The 23,512-nt window shown below is 54.0% G+C and overlaps 1 long non-coding RNA gene across 1 annotated transcript; it reads left to right on the forward strand.

Moving 5' to 3' along the window:
* Positions 1-2,545: 2,545 nt before the first annotated feature.
* On the forward strand, positions 2,546-4,371 carry LOC122205379. Its single transcript, XR_006196025.1, has 2 exons — positions 2,546-3,343; positions 4,034-4,371. It is a non-coding gene; the product is annotated as an uncharacterized LOC122205379 (long non-coding RNA).
* The last annotated feature ends 19,141 nt before the right edge of the window (positions 4,372-23,512 follow it).

The raw sequence follows: 23,512 nt of genomic DNA on the forward strand, positions 1-23,512 counted from the left end.
TGAGAGAGACAGAGACAGAGCGCAAGCAGGGGAGGGTCAGAGAGAGAGGGAGACACAGAATCCAAAGCAGGCTCCAGGCTCTGAGCCATCAGCACAGAGCCCGATGCAGGACTCAAACTCACGGGCTACAAGATCATGACCTGACCCAAAGTCGGACGCTTAACCGACTGAGCCACCCAGGAGCCCCTATGGTACACTTAAAAATGGTTGGGGGCACCTGGGTGGCTCGGTCGGTTGAGCGTCTGACTTCGGCTCACGTCATGATCTCGCGGTCCATGAGTTCAAGCCCCGCGTCGGGCTCTGTGCTGACAGCTCAGAGCCTGGAGCCTGTTTCGGATTCTGTGTCTCCCTCTCTCTCTGACCCTCCCCTGTTCATGCTCTGCCTCTCTCTGTCTCAAAAATAAATAAACGTTAAAAAAAATTTTTTTTAGTGTTTATTTTTGAGAGTGAGACACAGTGCAAGCAGGGGAGGGGCAGAGAGAGGGGGAAACACAGAATCCAAAGCAGGCTCCAGGCTCTGAGCCATCAGCACAGAGCCCGATGCAGGACTCGAACTCACGGGCTACAAGATCATGACCTGAACCAAAGTCGGACGCTTAACCGACTGAGCCACCCAGGCGCCCCTATGGTACACTTAAAAATGGTGAAAATGACAAATTCTGTGTTATGTATACTTTACCACAATAAACAGATACATATTTTAGTTCCTCACTTGTCCTGTTACTGGTAGGATGGGGTAAGAATGAATTGCCTGAAGCATTTGTTTGCAGCCTACGTAGCCATGTTTATGTGACTTTCTTCAATAAAATGTCCACAGTAATGCAACCAGCTTCCAAAGTTTCTTCAAAGAAGAAGGAACCCATCTAGAGACGGTTCTATCACTACCCGATCTGCAGGGCTCCATCCTAGGCCTCGGTTTTTAGATTGGGGTCCCCGTGTTTTGTGTTCTGAGGTCTGTATTCTGATGACAGAACCCATAGAAGCTCCCAGAAGCCGGTGGACATGGTACCCTCGGCCTCCAGTGTCCCTGCTCTCGGAACCCTCAGCAAATTAGCCGTGCTATGGTTAATGCAAAGAACAAAAACCCCACACCCAGGATCCTTGGATGTGGGACGATTTAGACCCAGTCGTATTTTCTGCACAGTGTGTATATGACGCTGTTATTAGAGGAGTTCTGTTGTTAGATGTTTGACTCGTTACCGTCTTAATGAGTTCTAAGATGGTTCTAAGATCCTATGCCTTAGAAAAATCTGGACATTTTTACATCGAAATAGATGAAAATTACAAAACTCAATCAACAAGCACAGAGATGTGTCAGGGCTCCAGGTTCAATGCCGACCCAGGCGCAGGGCCCCTGGAAAATCACCTTCTGAAGTTAATATGACAGCCAGCATCAATTTTAAAATAGTGTTTCCATAGTGAACATTTTAATTAATTTCTCCACGGAGTACCGTCTCCCTCCAGTTAAGAATTAACCTCTGTGTGTGTCAGATAACCTGCATGGTTTATGCTTTGGTTTCTCTTCTTAGCTGAAGAACTTGGCTTTTTTTTTTTTTTGCTTTGTAGTTGAACACACGTCTCCTAAATGCTGTCCTGACCCTGATCACTAAACTGAAAAACAACCCCAATGCCTAAAAATAAAGGCTTTGAGGAAGGATGCCAAGCTCGATGATGAGTATCTCTCAGAGGCGAGATTTCTGGGGAATCTTTATACTTGTCTTCATGCTTTTCCATAATTTCTAACAGTTCTATCACGAACACATGTGTATTTTTCACCAGAATAAAAGGCTGCTTTTAAAAATAAAAGTCAGGTCCCCAATACAAAGATTCTTTAAGAACAATTGACTAGTTCTGATTCAGAGAAACACATAATGTGTCCTAAATGGAAATAAAATCTCTCTTAGCAGCCCTAGAAACTTCCCAAAAGAACAGACATGTGGAAGGCTCGGTACTTATTACAGAACCGATACGATCCAACCCCCTAAATGATAATTCGTTATAAATACTGTCGGACAAAAGCATGCAGGGCACACAATCAGTTAGCACAAGATCGTGTCAAATCTGTAGCGGCCCTCTTATGAAAACGGGTTGTGCCCACGTCCTTTCTGCCTCTCACATGTATGAGCAGGATCATGGGATCTCCTCCACAGGAGTTTCATGTCTGGACAAGCTTCTAAATGCACGTAGAATCCTGTGTCCCAAAGCAGATAATGGACCGCCGAGGGCTTCCCAAACATGGCTTTTAAAATATATAGACAATATCGGTAAGATTTAAAATCTCAAGCGGAACTCTTTGGACGCAAGACTTGTCACAAACAGGCTCTGCAAAGGGAAATGAAGAAAGAGGTCGTGGTGCACTCATTTCTTAAACACACTGAGAACAGCTGCAATTATTTCAATGAGAAATGCCGGCAAACTCCCCCAGCTTCTGCCCGCTCCCTCTCAGCGAGTCACAATGTGTTTCCATGGCAACCCAGTTGCTAAGGGGGACCCGTGAGCATCAGCGAGTTATCTGCACTTTGAGATGCTGTTAGCCTGAGCAGTGGGGCTGGCTGGAATATTGAGATTTAATTTAGGGCCATTTCCCTCCTATCCTCACAATGAATTCGGCAGAGACTGTTAGAGGCCGTCCCCGTGTGAGGGAGAAGGGTGGCCTCCGAGCTTTTATGTCCCCTGGATCACACTGGCCTTCATTTTCACCAGCCTCCTGTGACTTAAACCCCAGAATTCTAGGAAGGAAAAAAAAAAAAAAAAAACAGTGATAGCAATTACCAACATTACCAAATGCCACATAAGACTGGTTTTGTTGAGTGTTTATAAATGCCAAATATAAACCAAACATAAGTTGTAGGAAATAAACATCATTTTGAATCAATAATCTGAAAGATTTTAAACATTAAATATTTAGAAAGCCCCAAATGAAGCAAATCAAAATATTTTTGAAGTTTCCTTTTCAATGTCTGCAAAATCATATTCTGGCAGATTGTAACATTTCATCAGAATCCTGATCGGAATCCAGAACCTTCCATCAAGCCAACTCTGACTGCATGTTTCACTTGTGGGGATAAGTTTTATTGTCGTAAGTGACCATCCCTTAAAGTGGTCCAAGTTTCTTGTTCCTTTTTCTTTAGCTTTTGAGCTCCGCGTATGGAAGGAGGACCTTCCTGATGGCATGATGGCACCAAGGCAGCTGTCCTTGGCTAAAACAGGGACCGAGAACCTCATGCAGCAGGTGGCCCAGCCCAGCTGGAAGATTCCAGAGGCCAGTCCTGGCGGCCCGGCCCTCGCCACCCAGAAGGGCCTCGCTGAATCTCAGCCTCTACCTCCCCACCAGCTGCTCCAGGTACAACGCTCAACCCCCAGGCAAGCCCCCCTAGGCCGGGCCGGTGGAGCCCCGGAGAGGCGACCTCACTGGTCGGGGAAGCCCGAGCGGCTGAGGGAGGGCCCGCAGGGCTGAGTCCTGGGTCTCCGGGGGGCCCACGGGAGCCCCCTCCTTCGCAGCCACTTCCAGACCTCTCGGTCAGCTCGGCCACGGGCACTCACGGCCGTGGAGGCCAGCGTGGGGGACCTGGTGAGGGCCCTCCAGCAGGCAGATGGAGCCCTCGCGCGTGTCCTCACATGGTGGAGGGGGGAGAGCGGGCTCTCGTGTCTCTACTTCTGAGGGCATCGATCCCATCCTGGGCCCGAGACTCGTGACCTCGTCTTACCCTGATCACCTCCAGAGCCCCCTCCAGACACCATCCCACCGGGAATGGGTTTGGGGGGACAGCGTTCAGCCCACAGCAGGACCACGCCTGCTGCTCCCTCAGCACTTGGCCACATAAGGAAGGTCTGGAGAACAGAAGGCTCTGGCCCTTCGGGTGACCAGCCACCCCCGTCTGCCCGAGAGCCTCTGTCACAGGACCCCTCTGCTCCTCCTGGGGGGCCGGTGACGTGTGCCTGGTGATGCTGACACCCTGAGGTCGGCCACCTCCTGTCTCACCCTGTCTGTGCTCCGCCCCCCACCGTGCACTCGGTCCCCTGTTCCACTCAGACGTCATCTCAGGACGCACATCGAACATAAGAAACTCGTGCTTTGCAAAGGAAGGAGCCAGGGACGTGTGACGCTGACCTGCCGTGTGCTTCCCTTGTAATTCGGGGCTTTTCCATGTGTGAGAGGAGAAGAGTGCCAGCTCCCCATTTTACAGCCGAGGACACCTGGCTTAACACGGCCGAGGATCGTGGGGCAGGCGCGTGACCTCCGGCCTCTGACGCTCGGAGACGGGCCGGTGCTCTCCGTGCCAGCAGGTCAACCAGCTCTGGCCATTCTACAGCTCCTCGTTCATTACTCTGCTTTCAAACTTCCTTGTATTTTATTTAAACGTGTTAATTGCAGTTACTCTGTATCCTGTGTCTAAAATATTTGAAGACTTCAGGGACCTATTTCTTTAAATTTTTAAAATTTTTTAATGTTTATTTTTGAGAGAGAGAGAGAGAGAGAGGGACAGTGTGAGCAGGGGAGGGGCAGAGAGAGAGGGAGACACAGAACCGAAGCAGGCTCCAGGCTCTGAGCTGTCAGCACAGAGCCTGACACGAGGCTCAAACTCATGAACTGCACGACCATGACCTGAGCCACAATCGGATGCTTAACCGACTGAGCCACCCAGGCACCCCAGAATATTTCTTATTATTAACCGTCACGTTTAACTGTTTTCACTGACAGGATCAGGGAGCCTTTCTGGGTTACCATATTGTCACACACAGCCGTCTGTCCTATCCTTTATCCGAGGAGTGGAGAAGCTGTTGCTCTCAGGCCAAAATCAGCTCACCGTCTCTTTTTGTACATCCGTAAGCTAAAAATGCTTGTTGTTGTTCTTTAATAAACTTTATGTTTTAAAATAGTTTTTAACGTACAAAAGAGATTGGCAAGACAAGACCACACGGCCCCCACCCGCTCCTGTGATTAACGTCTCTCATTCGAAGGGCACATTTGTCACAGTCAACGAACCTGCTACTTTATTGGTAACCAGAGCCCACACCTTATTCGGATTGCCTCGGTTTTCCGCTAACATCCTTTGCTGTCCCGGGATCCCATCCAGGCTGCCACGCTCTTGTCTCCTTGGGCTCCTCCTGATGTCACATTTTTAAATGATTGGGGGGGGGGCGGGAATCAAAAGAATAATACCATATAATAACGCATAAAAGTGAAATTAAATCCAAATGTCATTGGCCATAAATAAAGTTTTCCTTTTTTTTAATGTTTATTTATTTTTGAGAGAGAGAGAGAGAGAGAGAGAGAGACAGCATGTGAGCAGGGGAGGGGCAGAGAGAGGGAGACACAGAATCGGAAGCAGACTCCAGGCTCTGAGCCATCAGCACAGAGCCCAACACGGGGCTCGAACCCATGAACCGTGAGATCATGACCTGAGCCGAAGTCGGACGCTTCACCGACTGAGCCCCCCAGGCGCCCCCTGACCATAAAGTTTTACTGGAACTTGGCCGTGCCCATCTGCTGACGTGTTGCCTGCTCTGCTTACCCACGGTGGGCAGAGCGAGTGGCCGTGTGGCCCGCGACACCTACAATACCTCCTATCTGGCCCTTCGCGGAGAAAGCTTGCCACCATGTGCTCGACACCCAGCAAACGCGGTGGACAGTTTGCGTGTTGCTAACAGGGAGACGTCTTCACGGAGACATAGGAGGAAAGCCGATCAACTGTCTGTACCCCCCTCAGTGGCCACGGGGACGCGGTGGACGTGGTGCTGTGGGGCGAAGGCAGAGGTTCCGGAAGGCGGAGGAGGAAGAGCATTCCCGCACGGCTGCTCCGCCTCTCCTACGGGGACATCAGTCAGTGGGAGTCGCGGACGCTGGGATCCCAACGCCTCCTCCCTCTGCAGGGTCGGGCTGCTCCTCTGCCCCCCCATGGCGCCAGCTCCTGCTCTGACCGCTCTCTCCTCAAGAACGAAGACACAAGGCAGACTGGGTAAGAGGCGGCGGTCGGGGGAAAGGCCGAAGGAGTAGCAGCTCACCCCATGACGCACAGTTAGCATTTCCTCCCGGGGAGCCTCCCTCTGCGGGGCGGGGGCTATGCCTCCCTAGTGAAGAGTTGTGTGCATTGAGGGTCTGTGAGGCCAGTTCCCGCTGTGGGGACCCCGCTAAGCCCCCATGGGCGCTGGCTCGGGCCGCCTCAGCACAGAGGGGTGGCCTCCACACCGCACCATTTCCCCCATGGTTCTGGCGGCTGGCGGCCTGGGAGGGAGCCTCGGGTGGGAGCCCTCTTCCTGGCTTATGGACGGCTGCCTTCCCTCTGCGTGCTCACAGTCGGAGGGAGAAAGAGGGCAGGCCCTCCGGGCTCTTATTGTTAGGGCACTAATCCTAATGGGGACCCGCACTCGAGACCTAATCGCCTCCTGATCCCATCACGGGCAGGATTCGGGCTTTCACTAGGAATTTTGGGGACACAGTTCAGCCCACAGCACCCCCTATGCAGGCAGTGGCCCTGGTGCCGTCAGCGATGGGAGCCATCACGACGCCGGCCAGTCAGCCACACTGCTATTGAGAGCAGCATAGGGCCTTCGTGAAAGGGTGATTGTGCGTTTAGTTGGCTAATGGAATCGCTTTAAGAACAACCAGCTGAGAACCCCACCCCTCTGGCACAACGGTTGTGTTCTACCCTGACGACATTCATCAGGACTTGCTCAGTTGAACCCAATTCAAATAAGACTTTTTTTTTTTTTTTTTTTTTTTTTTTGGGACAGAGAGAGACAGAGCATGAACGGGGGAGGGGCAGAGAGAGAGGGAGACACAGAATCGGAAACAGGCTCCAGGCTCCGAGCCATCAGCCCAGAGCCTGACGCGGGGCTCGAACTCACGGACCGCGAGATCGTGACCTGGCTGAAGTCGGACGCTTAACCGACTGCGCCACCCAGGCGCCCCATCAAATAAGACTTTTTAAAAATAGAGGAATGTGTTGGCTCGTGTGACTGGGAAGTCCTTAGCATCCGGTGAGGTTGAATCCAGGTGTTCAAATGGTATCACCATTCTCTCTCTCTCTCTCTCTCTGTTGCTCTTGGCCTTATTCTGGGGCAGACTTTCTCCACGTGGAAGCAAGATGGCCCCCCTTTGACTCCCACCTCAAGGGGTCCTTTCAACCGTCTTCCTCCAGAAAGAGAGAGGGGTTTTCCGGCTCACCTTCCAGAGAAGATGATGATTGGGCTGGTACGAACGATGGCCAGACTCCCAGCCAATCACTGTGGCCAGAGGGCGGGCAATCTGCCCATCAGGGCCAGTGCCGCACAAACCACACGGATGGGGAGGAATGGTGATAGAAGGGCAAGGAAGGACTCCCCACAAAAGTCACCCCGAGTGCTGCACTCCCAGCACGCTGTAGGGACGGTTGTGTCCGTAAGGACAAGTCCACATTCTCACATGAACTGGACGTTCTTGATAGCTTCCTGGGAACTTTCTGCTATAGGTTCTCATCATATTTTCAGCAGAAAATGGACCCTCCTTTCATGTATCCAAAAAAAGCCATACAATGCGGGCCGGTGGATGTTTCAGGTGTAAAATCATGGGCTCATCTACTCTGTCCTCTATCTCTGCGGATGCCGATCTTTCTGAGATCTATCAAGGAGCAAATTGTCCTCTGTCACAGTATGGAGAAGGTGCTGCACGCACCCCTCGAGGCCGTGGTAATTTACAAGCTACGTGCACACATTCTCCCCGTGTTTCTAATCCTCTGCCTTCCACCTGTCGGGACCTGCCTCCCCCTCGTCCTCACTTCCAATCCAGCAGCCTGAGACCCTGTAAATCGCCAGCCCGGACTTCTCTGCATGTTGAACCCACAGGCTCAAAAGGAAGACCAGGGCGCCTGGGGGGCTCAGTCGGTTAATCATCCCACTTGGGCTCAGGTCACGATCTCACAGTTCGTGGGTTCGGGCCCCGCGGTGAACTCTGTGCTGACAGCTCAGACCCTGGAACCTTCTTTGGATTCTGTGTCTCCCTCTCTCTGCCCCTCCCCTGCCCTAAAAAAAATAAATAAACACTTAAAAACAAAAGAGAGAGAGAGACCAACGGGCTGTCCCTACAGAATGGAACACAGAGGAGAGTTTAGGCATGTTATGTCTGTCTTCCCGACAGGCCCACGGGTCTGGAAGGGCCCTGCCCCCGCTGCTGGCTGGCTGGGTGGTCGTGTGCAGGTGACCCGCCCGGGCTAATTCCACATCCATAATGAGGAGGCAGGTCCACCTTGCCGGGGGGAGACTGCAGCTCAAGGGGGCACACGCACAAAATGAGGGGACAGACTCCCAGCCTGTCCCCCACGCTTGCTTCCGCGCTAGAAGCAGGAGACAAGAGAACCAGGATGGCTTCCTGTAGTCTCAGTCTGACACCTGCACCCACGTGCCCGACACCAGACAACATGACAGGTGTGCACCAGCTGGGCCAACAGCTCCCCGTCCCCTTACCCCCGAGGCTCCCGCGTCATCGCCTCCCTGTAGGGCTGCTTCCCAGCCCTTCTCTGCGGGGCTTAGAACCAGCATGCTCTTCTCCTGTTACCACACACTTCATCTGCTTGGAGTTTATCAAATCCTAAGACTCTCAGTATGGGGGGGGGGGGGGAGTGGGGGGCGTCTGTTGCCAGGGAAACCATGCGGATGCCTGCTCAACCAGCCCCCGGCTCAGCTCCTGCTCTCACCATCCCTGCGGCTGTGAAGGTCGACCCTTCCACCTCCTCCCCTGCCGTGTGCCTCTGTTCCTCTCCAAAGCCTGCTGACCCGTGGGCCTTTCTCTGGGTCCTGCTGAGTGACCCTTTCCGAGTTAACTCAAGGACGCTCCTCCCTCGGTCAGCACAGTGAATCCCCTTCTGATACACCCCGCCTGGCTAGACGGGCCCAGAATCTCTCACCGGGTAGAGTCCAGTCAATTTAGTCCCCTGCCTTCCCAACTAATGAAAGTTACTGAAGTCTGACCTCTCAACACACAGGCTGTTCCTGGAAAAGTCAAAGACTGCCGATGACAGAAGGGAAAAGTCAAAAGTAAGACAGCTCCCAGTGCATCTACACGCTTGATGCCTCTTTTGCTTGAGATGAGAAGCTTTTCCGCTCTGTGTCATCAGAGCGTCGGAAAATAGGGGAGTGCCAGCTTCCAGAAGGAGAGCCCCGCGTCCACGGGGCGGGGGTGGTGGAGGGGGGCACGGCCGGGGACTCCAGGCGCTACGCCAACCTGCCCTCTGGCCTTGAGCCTAAGGGTCAGCTCGGGAAGTCATTCGGAGAAATCCACTCTTTTTGAAAGTTGCTTCTCCCCAAGGGGGGAGAAAATCCCCAACTCATTAAATGGAAACGCGCGGTAGACGCATTATGCAAATTACTAATCCAGGTTTGAAAAACGTCAGCTGCCGACTTTTAGTTCTGAAACAAGATGACACTGCTCCCCTTCTCTAAATGCAGCTAAAATTCCGGAAACGACTTAACGGACGATGGAAAGAACAAAGGACACAGCTGAGTGTGAGCGGGGGTGGCCCCGGGGTCTCCCACGGGGCCCGGAAGGGGGGCCAGGACAGACGCCAGGAAAGCCCACTCTGTGGTCAAAGGACCAGGAAAGGAGAAGCCCACCGGACCGAGTGGGGACCCCAACAGGGACCCGTGGAAGGACGACGTGCAATTTCATGAATCGTTCCGTATTAACGACAACAACAAAAATTAGGAGAGCTCTCCAAACAGGAGGGAACCGGCAACGGAAGCGAGCTGGGACCTTCCTTCAGAAATGAAAAAAAGAGCAACAGAAGGGCTAAAAATAGAGGTGTGCATAATAGACCGCCGTTCACCTCACGAGTTCTGTAATTATATTTTGTGCTGAAGTAAAGCACCATCTGATGTGGTGCTCGGTGCGGGCGGAGGGAACAGTCGAGACAGTTATACTTAGAGACCGTGTTGGGCGGGAAACACCTGTCGTGCCCCCGCTCGCAGCCGCCACCCCCAGTGCCGCCTGGGCCCTCCACTCTCATCCCGAGCATGCCCGCCGGGCCTTCCTTCCTATCCGTAGGTGGCGGGGAGGGCGGGGTGTGGTGGACGTGATGGGGTGAGGAGCTCCCACGGCCAGCTCAGGGGGCCGCACAGGGAGCTCCCCGTGACTCATGACTCGGGAGGGGGAGGCATCATTACCCTGGGCCAAGGCCCTTCCTGAAATGCGACCCTCTCAGTGGCCAGGGCACGGCACGCAGTCAGTCCCCACCTCCCCTTCAGCCGGGTGCCCTGGTGCAATGAACAACCCACCTGACAGCCCAGGGTGGCTCCGTCCTGAGGAAGATCCAGGCTCTGGCCCACCTTATCACTTGATGTCCGGAGAAAACCGCAGCTAAAGCTTGCATCCCGAGGCGTGCGCGGCCCCTGCTGCCCGTCTCCTCGACTCTTCTTCTCCAGAAGACAGGCTTTGCAAAGCCCTTGGCACTGCCGACACCTGCCTGCCAGCCACCTGCATCTCCTGGGCTCTAAGCCCCTCAGTGACTGCATCAGCACCTGCTGTCTCTGAAATTTCAGGGAAAGAAGCCCTTTGCGCACAAAGTCCCCAGGATGGACCCTGTTCTCACTTCGTTGGATCCGTGGCTAGATTGTCCTTTCTTCACTGTGCTCATAAGATTACTAAGCACTTGAGCAGTGCCTGGGGCTCAGTCGGTTAAGCATCCGACTCTTGATTTCGGCTCAGGTCATGATCTCACGGTTTGTAGGTTCAAGCCCCGCGTCGAGCTCTGTGCTGACATCTCAGACCCTGGAGCCCGCTTCGGATTCTGTGTCTCCCTCTCTCTCTGCCCCTCCCCTGCTATGCTCAGTCTCTCTCTCTCTCTCTCTCTCTCTCTCAAAAGAAATAAATAAATAAATATTAAACATTTTTTTAATTAGTTGAATATTTGTTTTCCATATTGCTAAAGGGTACGTATACCAGTGTGTGAAACGTTGCCAGAACAGGGAAAGAGGGTAAAGAAGAAACGGGCACCCTCAGCAACCTGTAGACTAGGTGCCCACAGTCCACAGCCCCTTCTCGGGGAGCAGAAACAAATCACGCCCCCTCACACAGGCTCTGCTCTCGGCAGGTGCCGGGACACCTGAGCCCCGGCCCCTGCAGGGATGGAAATGCCTCGACATCTCCCTGAGGGAACAGAGTTTTCCAAAATCACTAGAATGAAAATATAAGCCAACCCCAGGAAGGCAAGGGTTGGATTTCAAGAATCTGTACTTATTTTTTAATAAACAACTTTGTAAAAACCGTGCTTTGTCTCTGTGTTTAATGACGTGTGCCCACGCAAAGGTGGACGGCAAAGAAAACCGGCAATTTGGGAAAGGCTAGTGCAGGGGAGCGGCGGGAGTTAGAGGGGGCTGCAGTGAAACACTGCCTCAACATCACACTTGAAGGTGTTCGAAATGGTTTTCTCCAAACTTTAGGAGACGATCTTTTGTCTTATTTACAAGGTGGCTTAGCTGGTTAAGCATCCAACTCTCGATCTCACCTCGGGTCATCGTCTCCCAGTTTGTGAGTTCGAGCCCCGTGTTGGGCTCTGTGCTGATAGTGCACAGACAGTGCTTGGGATTCTCTCTCCCTCTCTCTCTTTCTCTGGCCCTCTTCTGCCCCCCCCCCAAATAAATAAACATTTAAAAGAAAAGATTTTTGTGATACAAAGAATTTTTAATTCATCATCTCACCTTGTGAATGAACGGGGCGGGGGGGGGGAACCATCACGGAAATGAAGAGGAAAGAAGGAACATTTCCACCCCGTGGGGACAAGTCCTAACCACGGATTCAGGGACCAAGCAAGGAAAGTCACATGTCTGTTATATGCTACCTACACAGGATGAATTTTATGTGGATTACGCTTATTTTTAACATTCGCTTCTTTTTTCCCAAACCACACGCTAACCTCGGGCTTAAAATGAGAATGTTTTTTCGAAGTACAAATCATTCAGAAAGCTATTTGCTGCAACTATTCTAAGGCTGTTACATGGCGCCTGTTTTCGAAATACATCGAGAAAACCATTTGTTTTATATTTTTAAAGCATTGTTGAGAATGGTTTTACTAACGTTCTCATTACGAGGGGGAAAAAAACAACAAAACCTGCAAAGTAGTGCGATTACTGGCGAGAAATGTGGACTGTTTGGCCCGGTTGGAGCAGCATTGCACCTGTGTCCAAATGCACGTTGATTTTAGGCCGCCAATTACATTTTGGTAGAAGCAGCAGCGGGGGGAAGAGCCCCTTCTTACATCTCTGCTGCTGTTTCTTTTTTTTTTTTAATTTTTTGTAACGTTTATTTATTTTTGAGACAGAGAGAGACAGAGCATGAACGGGGGAGGGTCAGAGAAAGGGAGACACAGAACCTGAAACAGGCTCCAGGCTCCGAGCCATCAGCCCAGACCCCGACGCGGGGCTCGAACTCACGGACCGCGAGATCATGACCTGAGCCGAAGTCTGCCGCTTAACCGACTGAGCCACCCAGGTGCCCCTCTGCTGCTGTTTCTAAGCCTCAGTGCACGCCGCCCGCCCACAGCCGATTAAGGCCATATTTCGCCAAGATCTGACTGCCCGTTTCTTCCCTTAGAGCACCTTCATCTTGAATTGTCACCGCTCCCGTCAACGGACAGAGCAGCCTGGGAAACGTGCTGGCGGCAGACCCCTTCTGCACGTGCGACAGGCTCGCGGCCCTCGGTCCCCCCCGGGAGACGGACGGCACAGCCCACGCTGCTTTCCCACCCCACGCGCCTTCCTAGCAGCTGTGACGTCGTGGGGTTCGTTCATTCAAACGCCGCACGGCCGCACGGACGGCTGGAATGAAATAACGGCTCCCAGGTGGTCGTCACACGCCTGGTCACACGGACGCTTCAGTGGTGCCGAAGCCGAGGGGGGCTGCTCCCTGGCTCCCTTGGGGGAATCCGGCTCCGGTCCGCCACCACGCTTGGCTCCCTCCCAGCCGACCGCCCACAACGGGGGAGACTAAAATGCAAACTCCCCGCCGGAGTCTTCCTTCCATGGCGACACGGGGTCTGCACGCTCGCTCATCAGGGACGTCATTCGAGACCCTGGGGTGCCGTTACACCCCCACAGGACTGTTCACGGCGGCCGCAGGCCGCACAACACCACGTCGCAGCCCGGCTGGTGGTGTTCCCGTTGCAGAGCCTCCACTTGCCCGTCCGTGTGGCCTGACGTGGGCTCAGTCTTCCTGTCCTTCCGCGTCTGCTGGAAGTGCAGCTGCCCCGGCAGAGGTTAGTACAGGGGCTGGTGACCTACAGCCCACAGGCCACAGGCCATCACCTGCCTGATCCTTGCAAATAAACGTTTATTTAACACAGTCCTGTCCCTCGTGTGCATACTGTCTATTTCACTCCATGACAGCGGAGTTGAATGGCTGGGACAGATGAGACCCAGCAGATTCCCTGCCTGGCCCTTTACAGCAGAAGTTTGCCAGCCCCTGAGTGATCCGGCTCCCCTTCGCCTCAGTTTCCCGTGTTCTGAGTTAGCCGGAGTCAGTCACGCCAAGCTCTCACGATGCCGCCTGGCACGCAGTAAAACCCTCCACAAGTGACCATGGAAGGAACCGGGAAGAGGGAACCGGGGACGTTTCCCATTTCTTACAACTGAATGTGAATCTACGACGATCTCGACGTGGATGTTTTGGTAATGCCCCCGTGTTCGTAGCGGTGTCATTCACGGCAGCCAAGAGGACAGTTCACAGGGTCCACGGATGGATGGACGGACAAATAAAACATGCTGGGCCACAGATGGAATACTATTCAGCCTGTGAAGGAAGCAGATCCCGACACCGGCTGCCGCGCGGACGAACCCTGAGGACAGCACGCTGCACGGGACAGGCCAGTCACAGAAGGACAAGTACTATGCGACCCCCCTGGTCCAAGGTCCCCAGAGTCATCAAACTCATAGAGACGGGGAGTGGATGGTTTCCAGAGATGAAGAAGTTCTGTGGATGGACGGTGGCTGCCCAGCCGCGTGCAGAGACGTGAGGCTGCCGAACTGTATGCTTAAAGGCGGCCGAAATGATAGATGTTATGGTATGCGCATCTCGCCACAATGTGACTTCGTTAAGCTTCATCAAAAAGCCAACGAGACCACTAGCTTACACGAAGGACAACGGGAAATGACTCAGGGGCTCACACAGCTGGGAAGCCACAGTGAGGGTCTGCGTTCCCAGCGTGGCTGGTCCAGGGCTTCAGGGCTTCAGGCGGGGCGTACCCGCTCCCTCCTGGGTCTGCCGCCCTCCCTGGAGTCACATCTGTGTGTCTGTCTCAGGTCCACCCGCCTGCTCCCTGCACTCGGGAGCGAAGACGCCCAGCGCCATGTCCGGAGAGAAGTGTGGCACGCCATCTCCCCCAGTCCGGGCGACGGCGTTGGTTGGCCAGTCTGGACTCAGGCCGCACGTCGGCCAGGGGGCGTGGGGCTGGCCGGCGATGCCCAGGATCACGGGGAAGGGACCGGGATCCGCGTCCGGAAGGAAGGGCTGCCGGCACCTCCACCCCAGTGACATCAGAATCATACTTGTCTGTGATGGCATCTTAGTCGCAAGGGGCTTCTCCCGGAACAGATGAATCCTGGGGTGTGTGCACCCGAAAAGGAGCAAAGCCGTATGCATTTATGGAAACAATGCTTTGGTGATAACTAAATCAGTAAGACTGTGTAGTATTAAGATGATGTATGAGGAGGAAGATGAGAACTTGTAATCAGTGGAGGTTAAGAAAGTGGCTTGGAATTAGGAACAAAATCTTTCTGTGCTTTAATAGCATATATTTCTGCTGCGTTTGGGCAGGAAGCTTCGTTTCTGGGTTTGTTTTTTTTTCATATTTATTTATTCTTGACGCTGGGGCAGGGAGGGGGCAGAGAGAGAGACACAAAATCCAAAGCAGGCTCCAGGCTCTGAACTGTCAGCACAGAGCCCGACGCGGGGCTTGAACCCATGAACCGCGAGATCATGACCTGAGCTAAAGCTGGATGCTTAACCGACTGAGCCACCTCTTCATTTCCATTAAGATTCTCCCCATAGCTATTCTAGAAGGCCTCCCTGAAACAGTCTGTGGGGAGGGATGGGCTAGGACACTTGTGTGCACGGAGCACTTCCCAAGCGCGGCGAAGGGTGGAGGGCGGCGGCCTTGGCTGGCTCTGAGTTAGAAGGAGCCCGTGTGGTTCACACGTCATCCAGAGCGAGGGTGTGCGCAGGTGAGGGCGGTGTGTCCAGAAGGTCCCCGGGCAGCTGGGGTGTGCGTCCTGGTACCGAGGGCCCCGGGCAGAGTCCGGAACCGACCCTTGGCACCCTCCTGGCTGTGCTGCTCTGTGCCCACTGCTCCTCCCCAGAACTCTGCCTAATACCTTGAAACACACTGGCTCGCGTGGCTTCCTTGTCTGCAAGACGAGACAGACCCTTGAGGGCCCGATTCCCGGCCTGGTTGCAAACAGCAGCGTCAGGAGAGCGGTCCCAGGGGCAACTATTACCTCAGTCACCATTAGCCATATGGGCAGGTGAACCTAGAATCATCTAGACTCGGGGCACTTCTGCTCCCCAGCTGTAATCCTGACCTTCCTGGGGCAGAGGGTACAGGCGCCTCACGGGCCTCCTTCCTCTGGAACGAGCCTGGGCGATTCGGGGACAGTCACCACGCGGTTCCCCGCCAGCAGACTCGACCTGGTGACACGTGCCATCCCGCCAGCTCCCAACCCCCACCGCAAAGGTTTTTGAAACCCAGTGTTCTCCCCCTGGGGCCGTGTGCCTGTGCCAGTCCGGGAGCTTCACTGCCTACGTGCCGGGTCCGGGACGGTCCGCCGGTACCCCCCGAAGGCACCACGCCCTCTGCCCCCACATTCCTCCCTTACCACCGTATCTGCATTGTAACAGCCCCAAACACTCGCGGAAAGCACTTTAAAAGTGTCGAGTCCATTGTTGGTGACAGAGTCCATCAGGAAAAAGCGTGTCGTTTTCGCTTTCTGACGCTGGTCACCTCTCTTTTAAGTATTTCAGGTTCTCCTCCACTTTACTTATCTGTGCCATCTAATCACATTCCTTATTCTCCCAGATCAGACCTGTTGTAAATTTGCTTCCTGTTTTCGGAAGAGGAAGTGTCCACAAACAGAGCAGAGATGTTCCTAACGAGAGTCTGAGGCCCCAGCACCTTTGTCGGCAAAACCCTTTTCCCGGGACAGAAGATACAGGGGCAAGGGCTGTGTTCTTGCCCCCGAATCCTTCCCCACATACCCTGGGAGGGCAAGGCCAGAGGCCCCTGCGGTGCAGGCCAAGTTCAAGTTCAGCCTTCAGGCCAGCCTTCAGCCCGGCCCCTCCCCTTCCCCATCAGGCCAGGCCCACCTTCTCACACACGCGCTTCGTGGAAACACCTCATCTGCACGAGGCAAGTCAGAGCCGCACGTCAGTGAGCCGAGACCCAGGGCAGGACAGGCAGAGCATCGTGGAACATGCTCCCGTGACCTCCTGGGGTCTCACCGGGACCTTGGGCATTTCTTCACGCCGGAGCCCCATGGACCCAAACCTCGGCAGGTAACAGGTCCCTGGTACCAAGGACCGTTCCCGTGTCGAACCCGAAGTCCCGTCCCTGCTGTCCTCTGTCCTAGGTGAACTCAGTCAGCTGGCCTTCTTACCTTCAGGGGGCGCCAGACCGAAGCCAGATTTGAGACCCTCAGAAAGTGCACACAGTATTCCTAACAGGCAAAAATAATTGGTGTCATTAGAGGATTAGCAATGGACGAGAGGCCGAGGGGCCCAACCACTCAAACTCCTGTCCTTTATCTGGTGCTGGTGACTCAGAGGGTCGTCTGTGAAGGTGCTTGGAGCCTGGTCTGTGTGTGCAACACACTTCGGTACAGACGGATGGACAAGGGGATGGAGAGACAGATGGGGAGACAGAGAGATGGATGGGGGGACAGGAGACAGAGGGACAGAGAGACAGACGGGGACAGAGAGACAGAGGGGACAAGAGGTGGACATGGGATGGAGAGACAGAGAGGGGGACAGAGAGGTGGGCAGGGGGACAGAGAGATAGACGGGGGGTGGACAGAGAGAGAAGGAGATGGAGGGAAAGAATGAGAAATAGAAACAGAGAGAAAAAGAGACAGAGGGAGACAGAGGGACAGAAACAGAGATGATGCATGGAAGGATGGATGGATGGACAGATATGAATTTACAGCCAACTTCTTTAGTCACCCCAGTGATTAAAAAATACCTTCTGCACATGTAACAAGGGGCCGGCACAGTGCTGACATCAGAAATCAGAGGGAGTGCGAAGGGGCCTGGTCGTCAGAGGCTCTTGGTCAGCCAGGGGCCGTCCTTCACTAGACCAGCAAATAGGTTGCATTTCAACGGCACTACCAGGCTTGATAAGCACGGGGATGCCCGTGCTACCAAAACGGGGCAGGACAATATTGTCAATGTTGCAATCATCCGCATTTCCAATGACTCCTCCCGATATTTACATGTAGTGGAACCTGGTAGAGAGTTCTTTATTGTAAGCATATGGGTATTCCTGTAAATACATCAAATTGTATTCGCACAAATGTCGCAAGTCGGTGAGGTTGAGGCCTGGGGTTGCCCAGCTAAGCTCCCGGACGTCACTGAGCATGCTCTGTGCTAAGTCTAGGAACAATGGGACCATACCTCATCTGGAGGGACTGAAGAAGTGATGTGGGAGTTGAGATCTAAAAAGCCTGACTGGGGAGGAGTGTTTCTGGAAGCGGGAGTGCCATGTGCAAAGGCCCTGTGGCCAGAGGGGCTAGGAGTGTGGGAAGCACTTAAGGAGGCCAAGTGGCTGGAGAGCAGAGAGAAGGGGGAGAGTAGAACAGATCCCGGAGGCCAGCAGGGCAAGCCACGTAAGGCCTCCACGGACGCGGAAGGATCTGGGCCCTGTTCCTATGTGGAAGTCTCTGAAGGCTTTTGAGCAGGGAGTGATGTGGTCTCCATGCTCTGTGTAGACACAGACCAGGGACACAGAGAGGATTCAAGGAGCCTGGCAGGAGGTGAGTGCCCCAGACCACACAGTCTCCTGCTTCCGCAGAGCGGGGTGTGACCCAGAAGCGGAGTAAAGGGGGCGGGGCCCCGGGAGGCTCTCCGACCCAGAGTGGCACCTGATCCTCGGCTCGCCCCACGGGAGGAACAGCCAGGCCCAAAGCCCCATCTGGGGTGTCCGAAGGTGGGAAGACAGGTTACAGCATCACCACAGACACTCGGGACAGAGACGTGAAAGGTATGTGTCTGGGAGGACCTGTCGGGCACATCTCAAAACTGTATCTACGGACGAGAGGACGTGCAGTGACTGGGATGAGGCTCCTCTGTAAGTGACAGACCCCGCACCTGTCTGCTCCCCCGGGTAGACGCTGATTTCTCTCGCAGGTGGAAACACCCATCTTCCAGAAACAAGGAGAAATGACTAAAGACGGCAAGGCAAGCAGGTTGCTGCGTCCTAAGGAACTCTTCACGAGGACCCGGAGCCACGTGACCACGGGTAGCTGCAGGGCATGCTGGGAAATGTGGTCTTTCCTCCGAGCAGCCGCGAGCCCCCCAGACCCCCCTCCCGAGAGAACAGACGGCCGGTGGTGATGAACCCTGATCTGGTACCGCGCCCTGTGACCCCGCGGCGTTTCAGATACCCTGCAGAGATAGCATCGTTTAAATTCTGGGGATGACTTAGATCATCTCCTTTGGTTCATTGCAACGTTTTCAAAACATTCCCGATAGTTCATGATCACCCACGGTGCATTCTAATTCTGGATTTCATCTACCTCTGTCCAACGTTCTCCGAGTTTAAAAATAGTATCGATAAAATGTTTAAGAAGTATTGTAAACTAAACGTTGGTACTGAATTCTCTAATCTTCATGATACGCGTATCAATCAAGAATGTATAACACAGTAATTAATGTACCACCATCCTGCTGGCAGTCATTCACGATCATCCTAAATGGTAGGAGTTTTTGAAGCGTGTTGATTTTAGCCTTAATGCTGCTCCAAATTCCTACACCAGGAACACACTTCCCTCTCAGTAGCTCCATCTGCTAATCGAAATTTTGTTTTAAGAAACCATGGTAACACATGTTTTGCCATAACACAGTGTGGAGGAATGAATTCCAGGTTCTTTGGGCAAAATCAGGCCTTGTGTAAAGCACAAATGAAATAAAATTATCGGGAGAGGTAGTTCTGAAGACGCCCCACTCGGGTGTTTTACGCTGGACGGACCTTTACTGAACACGTTTCTCAGCTTGGGTTAAGTGAGTTGAGTTCATCACACTCTTTCATTTGTGGACTAGAATTAGGACCAGTCTGTGCAGGAAGCTTCTCTTGTTCCGCTGTCCCCTCCAGCCCCTTCCGCGGTTCCCTGGTCCGTGTTGCAGTGGTGCTCACCGTGCTCCCATGAAGTTGTCCCGTTGTGGTGGGGTGTGTGTGTGTGTGTGTGTGTGTGTGTGTGTATTTGAGGTACATAAATGGTTCTGTGTGTGTGTATGTGTGTGTGTGTGTGTGTGTGTGTGTTTGAGGTACATAAATGGTTCTGTGTGTGTGTGTGTGTGTGTGTGTGTGTGTTTGAGGTACATAAATGGTTCTGTGTGTGTGTGTATATTTGAGGTACATAAATGGTTCTGTGTGTGTGTGTATGTGTGTGTGTACTTGAGGTACATAAATGGTTCTGTACCTTCTCCCTCTAGATCCCCTCCCCAACACCATGGTATTTTAACGCTATCCATGAATCTCTGAGCACACCCCAATGCCATTGTGATCATGCACCCTCCCCAAGGTCGGTGTGTGGGATGCACCGACACCCTGCTGTGCCCCACGGCCATGAGCACTGGGCACGTGTCCCCTTCTCAGCCTGCATGGGCATTCCCGGGGGGTCTCACAGACAACACCAACATACCCCTTTTCAGTAGTATCCACTCAGATGAAAACTTATCCATTAGGGTGACCGCAGGGGGTAATGAAGAGCTCATGTGACCATCTGGCCTGGAACCATGGGGCTGTGACAGAGAAGCCGTTCCCACCCCTGTCCATAACCACGGAGAACCATGGGTCTGGTGACAAGGGAGCCAGGCCCATCTCTGTCTCTGCACAGCAAGAACCACGGGTGGGGTGACGGAAGAGCTGTGCCCACCTGTGTCCCCATGCTTCCGGGGCTGGGGGTCCTGTAAAGAGGGCCACCTTGGCAGGAGCATGGTCACCAGCAGAGGGACACAGGCAGCCCGATCCCTCACCTGCTTCCCACCCCTCAGATCTTGCCCCGGGGGACCCATCAGAGGGCAGGGGGCAGGACCTGGTGTAGTCATCACACACAGTTGGGGACCCCACCAGGACCCAATGGAAGGTCGTGGCGCGGCCGTGCTCTAAGCCGGAGTCCATCCTGTCATTATGAATTCAAGTCACCCAAAAGCACTACACATGCGTGGCTCCTGAGAGGCCGCCCCCACTGACATCAGATCTCTCAGAGTCGTAGGGTTGACGTTTAACATTTATGGTTCCACAGCAGGTAGATAACCTTCCTGCCGATCCGACCCTGAAAACCATGTGTAAACAATGTGAGATGTCGCTCAGTCACCTGGGTTTGAAGGAGTGTCTGTCACGAGTCTGTATTCACGGTCTTAAGGATATTTTCCTGCTTTGTGTGTGTTTGGTCTAAAAATATAATAATACTGAGGCTCTGCTCCAGACCAATGAAATCAGAATGTCTAGGGCTGAGACCTGGCATTGGTGTGACCGAGACTGCATCGTGTGCGCACGGGTGCACGTGTGTGTGCACACATTTGTGTGTGCCTGTGCTCACGCGTGCGTGTATGCCCTCATTTTTAAATCTCAAAGGGAAAAATATGTAACTTCTGGAAGCGTTCAGTGGCCCCGAGTGGCCATCAGAGGCCCCCTGGAGCAGAACAAGGTCAGAAAGGAGGGCCTGACTGGGTGCTGAGCGTCTCCTCCCTGCAGCCCTTGTCCTACACCGAATCTCTGCAGGTGACGACGGCCACCCCAGAGCGAAGGGAGGGGACAGAGGTGGCCTGACCACACGGCACGGGCGGCCTGGCTCTGCGCATGGGCTGCCGGGCCACACGCGGAGGATGCTCCCTGCCCCGTGGGGAATGAAGACAATTTCAATTCTCATTCTTTGAGGTTTCCAATTAGGACTGTGGCCCAGACCTCCAGGCAGATGGAAACAGCTCCACGCGTGGTGGCCCCGTGGGGACGTAACAGACTGGACACAGAACTGAAATCCGTTCCTTGTAAAGCCTCAATGAGTTTTCTCAGGTGAGCTAATACGCTTGATCTTTTTGAACTCGCTGCATTTCAGCTGACTCAGACTGCTTTTAAAACAAGTAACTCGGGGTGCCTGGGGGGCTTGGTTGGTAAAGCGTCCGATTTCCTCTCAGGCCGTGGTCTCACGGTTCGCGGTTTGAGCTCCGCGTCGGGCTCCGTGCTGCCGGCTCAGAGCCTGGAGCCTGCTTCCAGTTCTGTGTCTCCTTCTCTCTGTGCTCCTCCCCCACTCTCACTCTGTCTCTCTGTCCCTCAAAAGTAAGTAAAACATTAAAAAATAAATTAAAAAGCCATGATCTTTTTGGAGCACCTGGGTGGCTCAGTCGGTTGAGCTTCTAACTCTTGATTCCGGCTCGGGTCATGATCCCAGAGTCGTGGGATCCAGCCCAGTGTCAGGCTCCCTGCTAAGCATGGAGCCTGAGTAAGATTCTCTCTCTCGCTCTCACTCTCTGCCCCCCCCCCCCACTTGTGCACATGCTCACACACTCTCTCTCAAAAAGTAAAAAACAAAACAAAAAACCAAACATCCTTTTAAAAATCCCAAATCAACATTCTTGCCTACAAGTGGCAGTCCAACCTCAGGGGAGTAACTCAGGCCAGCCTTGTGTCCCCAGCCCGCAGAGCTCTGGGGGTTGTTGTTCCGCGGGCTCCTGGAAGAAGCGTCCATGGTATACATGCCCTGCACCAGGCCTGGGCGAGACACCTTCTTGCACTCGGTCTTCTTAACTCTCCTGCAGGCCCTGAGATGCAGCCACGGTTATCATCTTGCAGCGAAGGAAAGGGAGACCAGCTCTTTGCCTTGACCTGATGTCCCACCTCGAGCTGGGACTGGACCCGAGTCCGGAACATCCCAGGCCAAGCCATGTGCTTCCCCAGCCCCAAGGACGCCCACAGTCCGGCCCCTAGACTGCTTCCTCGCCTAGCAAGTGTGATCACGGGCCCGGACCTCAAGACGGAGAGTGCCCTGTGCCCAGGTGGGGTCAGCCTGGCTCAGGAGTCCTTAAAGGAGGAGAGCACTTCCAACAGGGAAGGGGTGGAGGAGGGCGGGAGCCTAGGAGGACCTGGCAAGCTGGCTCTGGAGATGGAGGGAGGAGGTCAGAGCCAGAGAGCACAGGTGACCTCTAGAAGCCAGAGGAGGCGGGGAAACGGGTTCTCCCCAGAGCTCCCAGGGAGGCTCACAGCCTGGGACCCGGATGCACCTCTAATCCTGTGATCCCTTCCCCCCTCTTCTGGGGGCTCTAGAAACCCAGCACTCACCTCCAGCTTCTAGGAGGAGGCTCCCCTTTCCTTCTGGGTGGAGAGAGCCCACGAGGACCCCACACTGGCTCCCCAGCAGGGCAGTGAAGGTTAGTTTCCTTCCCCACTCGGATGGCCTGAGCACAGCCTGCTCTCTGCATGCAGGGGTGGGGGCCAGGGAGCACCCATGGTGGAAGTAAGAAGGCTGGGCAGCCCAGGAGCCGGACACGGGAGGGATGCCCCAGCAGAGACAGTCCTACGGTCATCTGGGACTTGGCGGCCAAGCTAGGTGCTGGGCTACCCCGGAGGCAGGGTGCGGGGAGAGCCCCCGGATGCTGGCGGATGGGGAGCTGCGGCTTCTTCCTGCAGAGCTGAGTCCTTGAGGACCAACACCCACTCGTGGATCTCCACATGGTTCACGTGGCTCACGTCTCCACGTGGCTCACCAGCACTCACTCGTGGGTCTCCACGTTGGCTCACCAGGACGACGAGTGCAGGGTTGAGTCATCCTCTAGATTAACTGGGACACAGAGTGTGTTAGTGCAGACAGTGAGGGATGCCCCGAGCACGTGGCAAGCGGTGACTCTTCCAGTCTGACGCCCTTGCCGCTAGGAGATGGTTTGTAAGGTCAGGAGGTGTGAACACGTAGGGACGGTTCTCAGGGCTGGCTAGAGCCTTATTTAAAACACAGCATTTGTGGGAGGCCTGGGGGACTCAGTAGGTTAAGCGTCCGACTCCTTTGTTTTCATTTTTTAAATGTTTATTTATTTTTGAGAGAGAGAGAGAGACACAGAGAGCGAGTGGGGGAGGGGCAGAGAGAGAGGGAGACCCAGAAGCCAAAACAGTCTCCCAGCTCTGAGCTGTCAGCACAGAGCCTGACATGGGGCTCGAACTCACGAGCTGGGAGATCACGACCTGAGCCGAAGTCAGACGCTTAACCCACTGAGCCCCCCAGGCACCCCTAAACATCCAACTCTTGATTTCGGCTCAGGTCATGATCTCACAGTTCGTGAGATTGAGACCCA

The sequence above is a fragment of the Panthera leo genome, chromosome D4 (assembly GCF_018350215.1).
Source record: "Panthera leo isolate Ple1 chromosome D4, P.leo_Ple1_pat1.1, whole genome shotgun sequence".
In the NCBI taxonomy this organism is placed as follows: Eukaryota; Metazoa; Chordata; class Mammalia; order Carnivora; family Felidae; genus Panthera; species Panthera leo.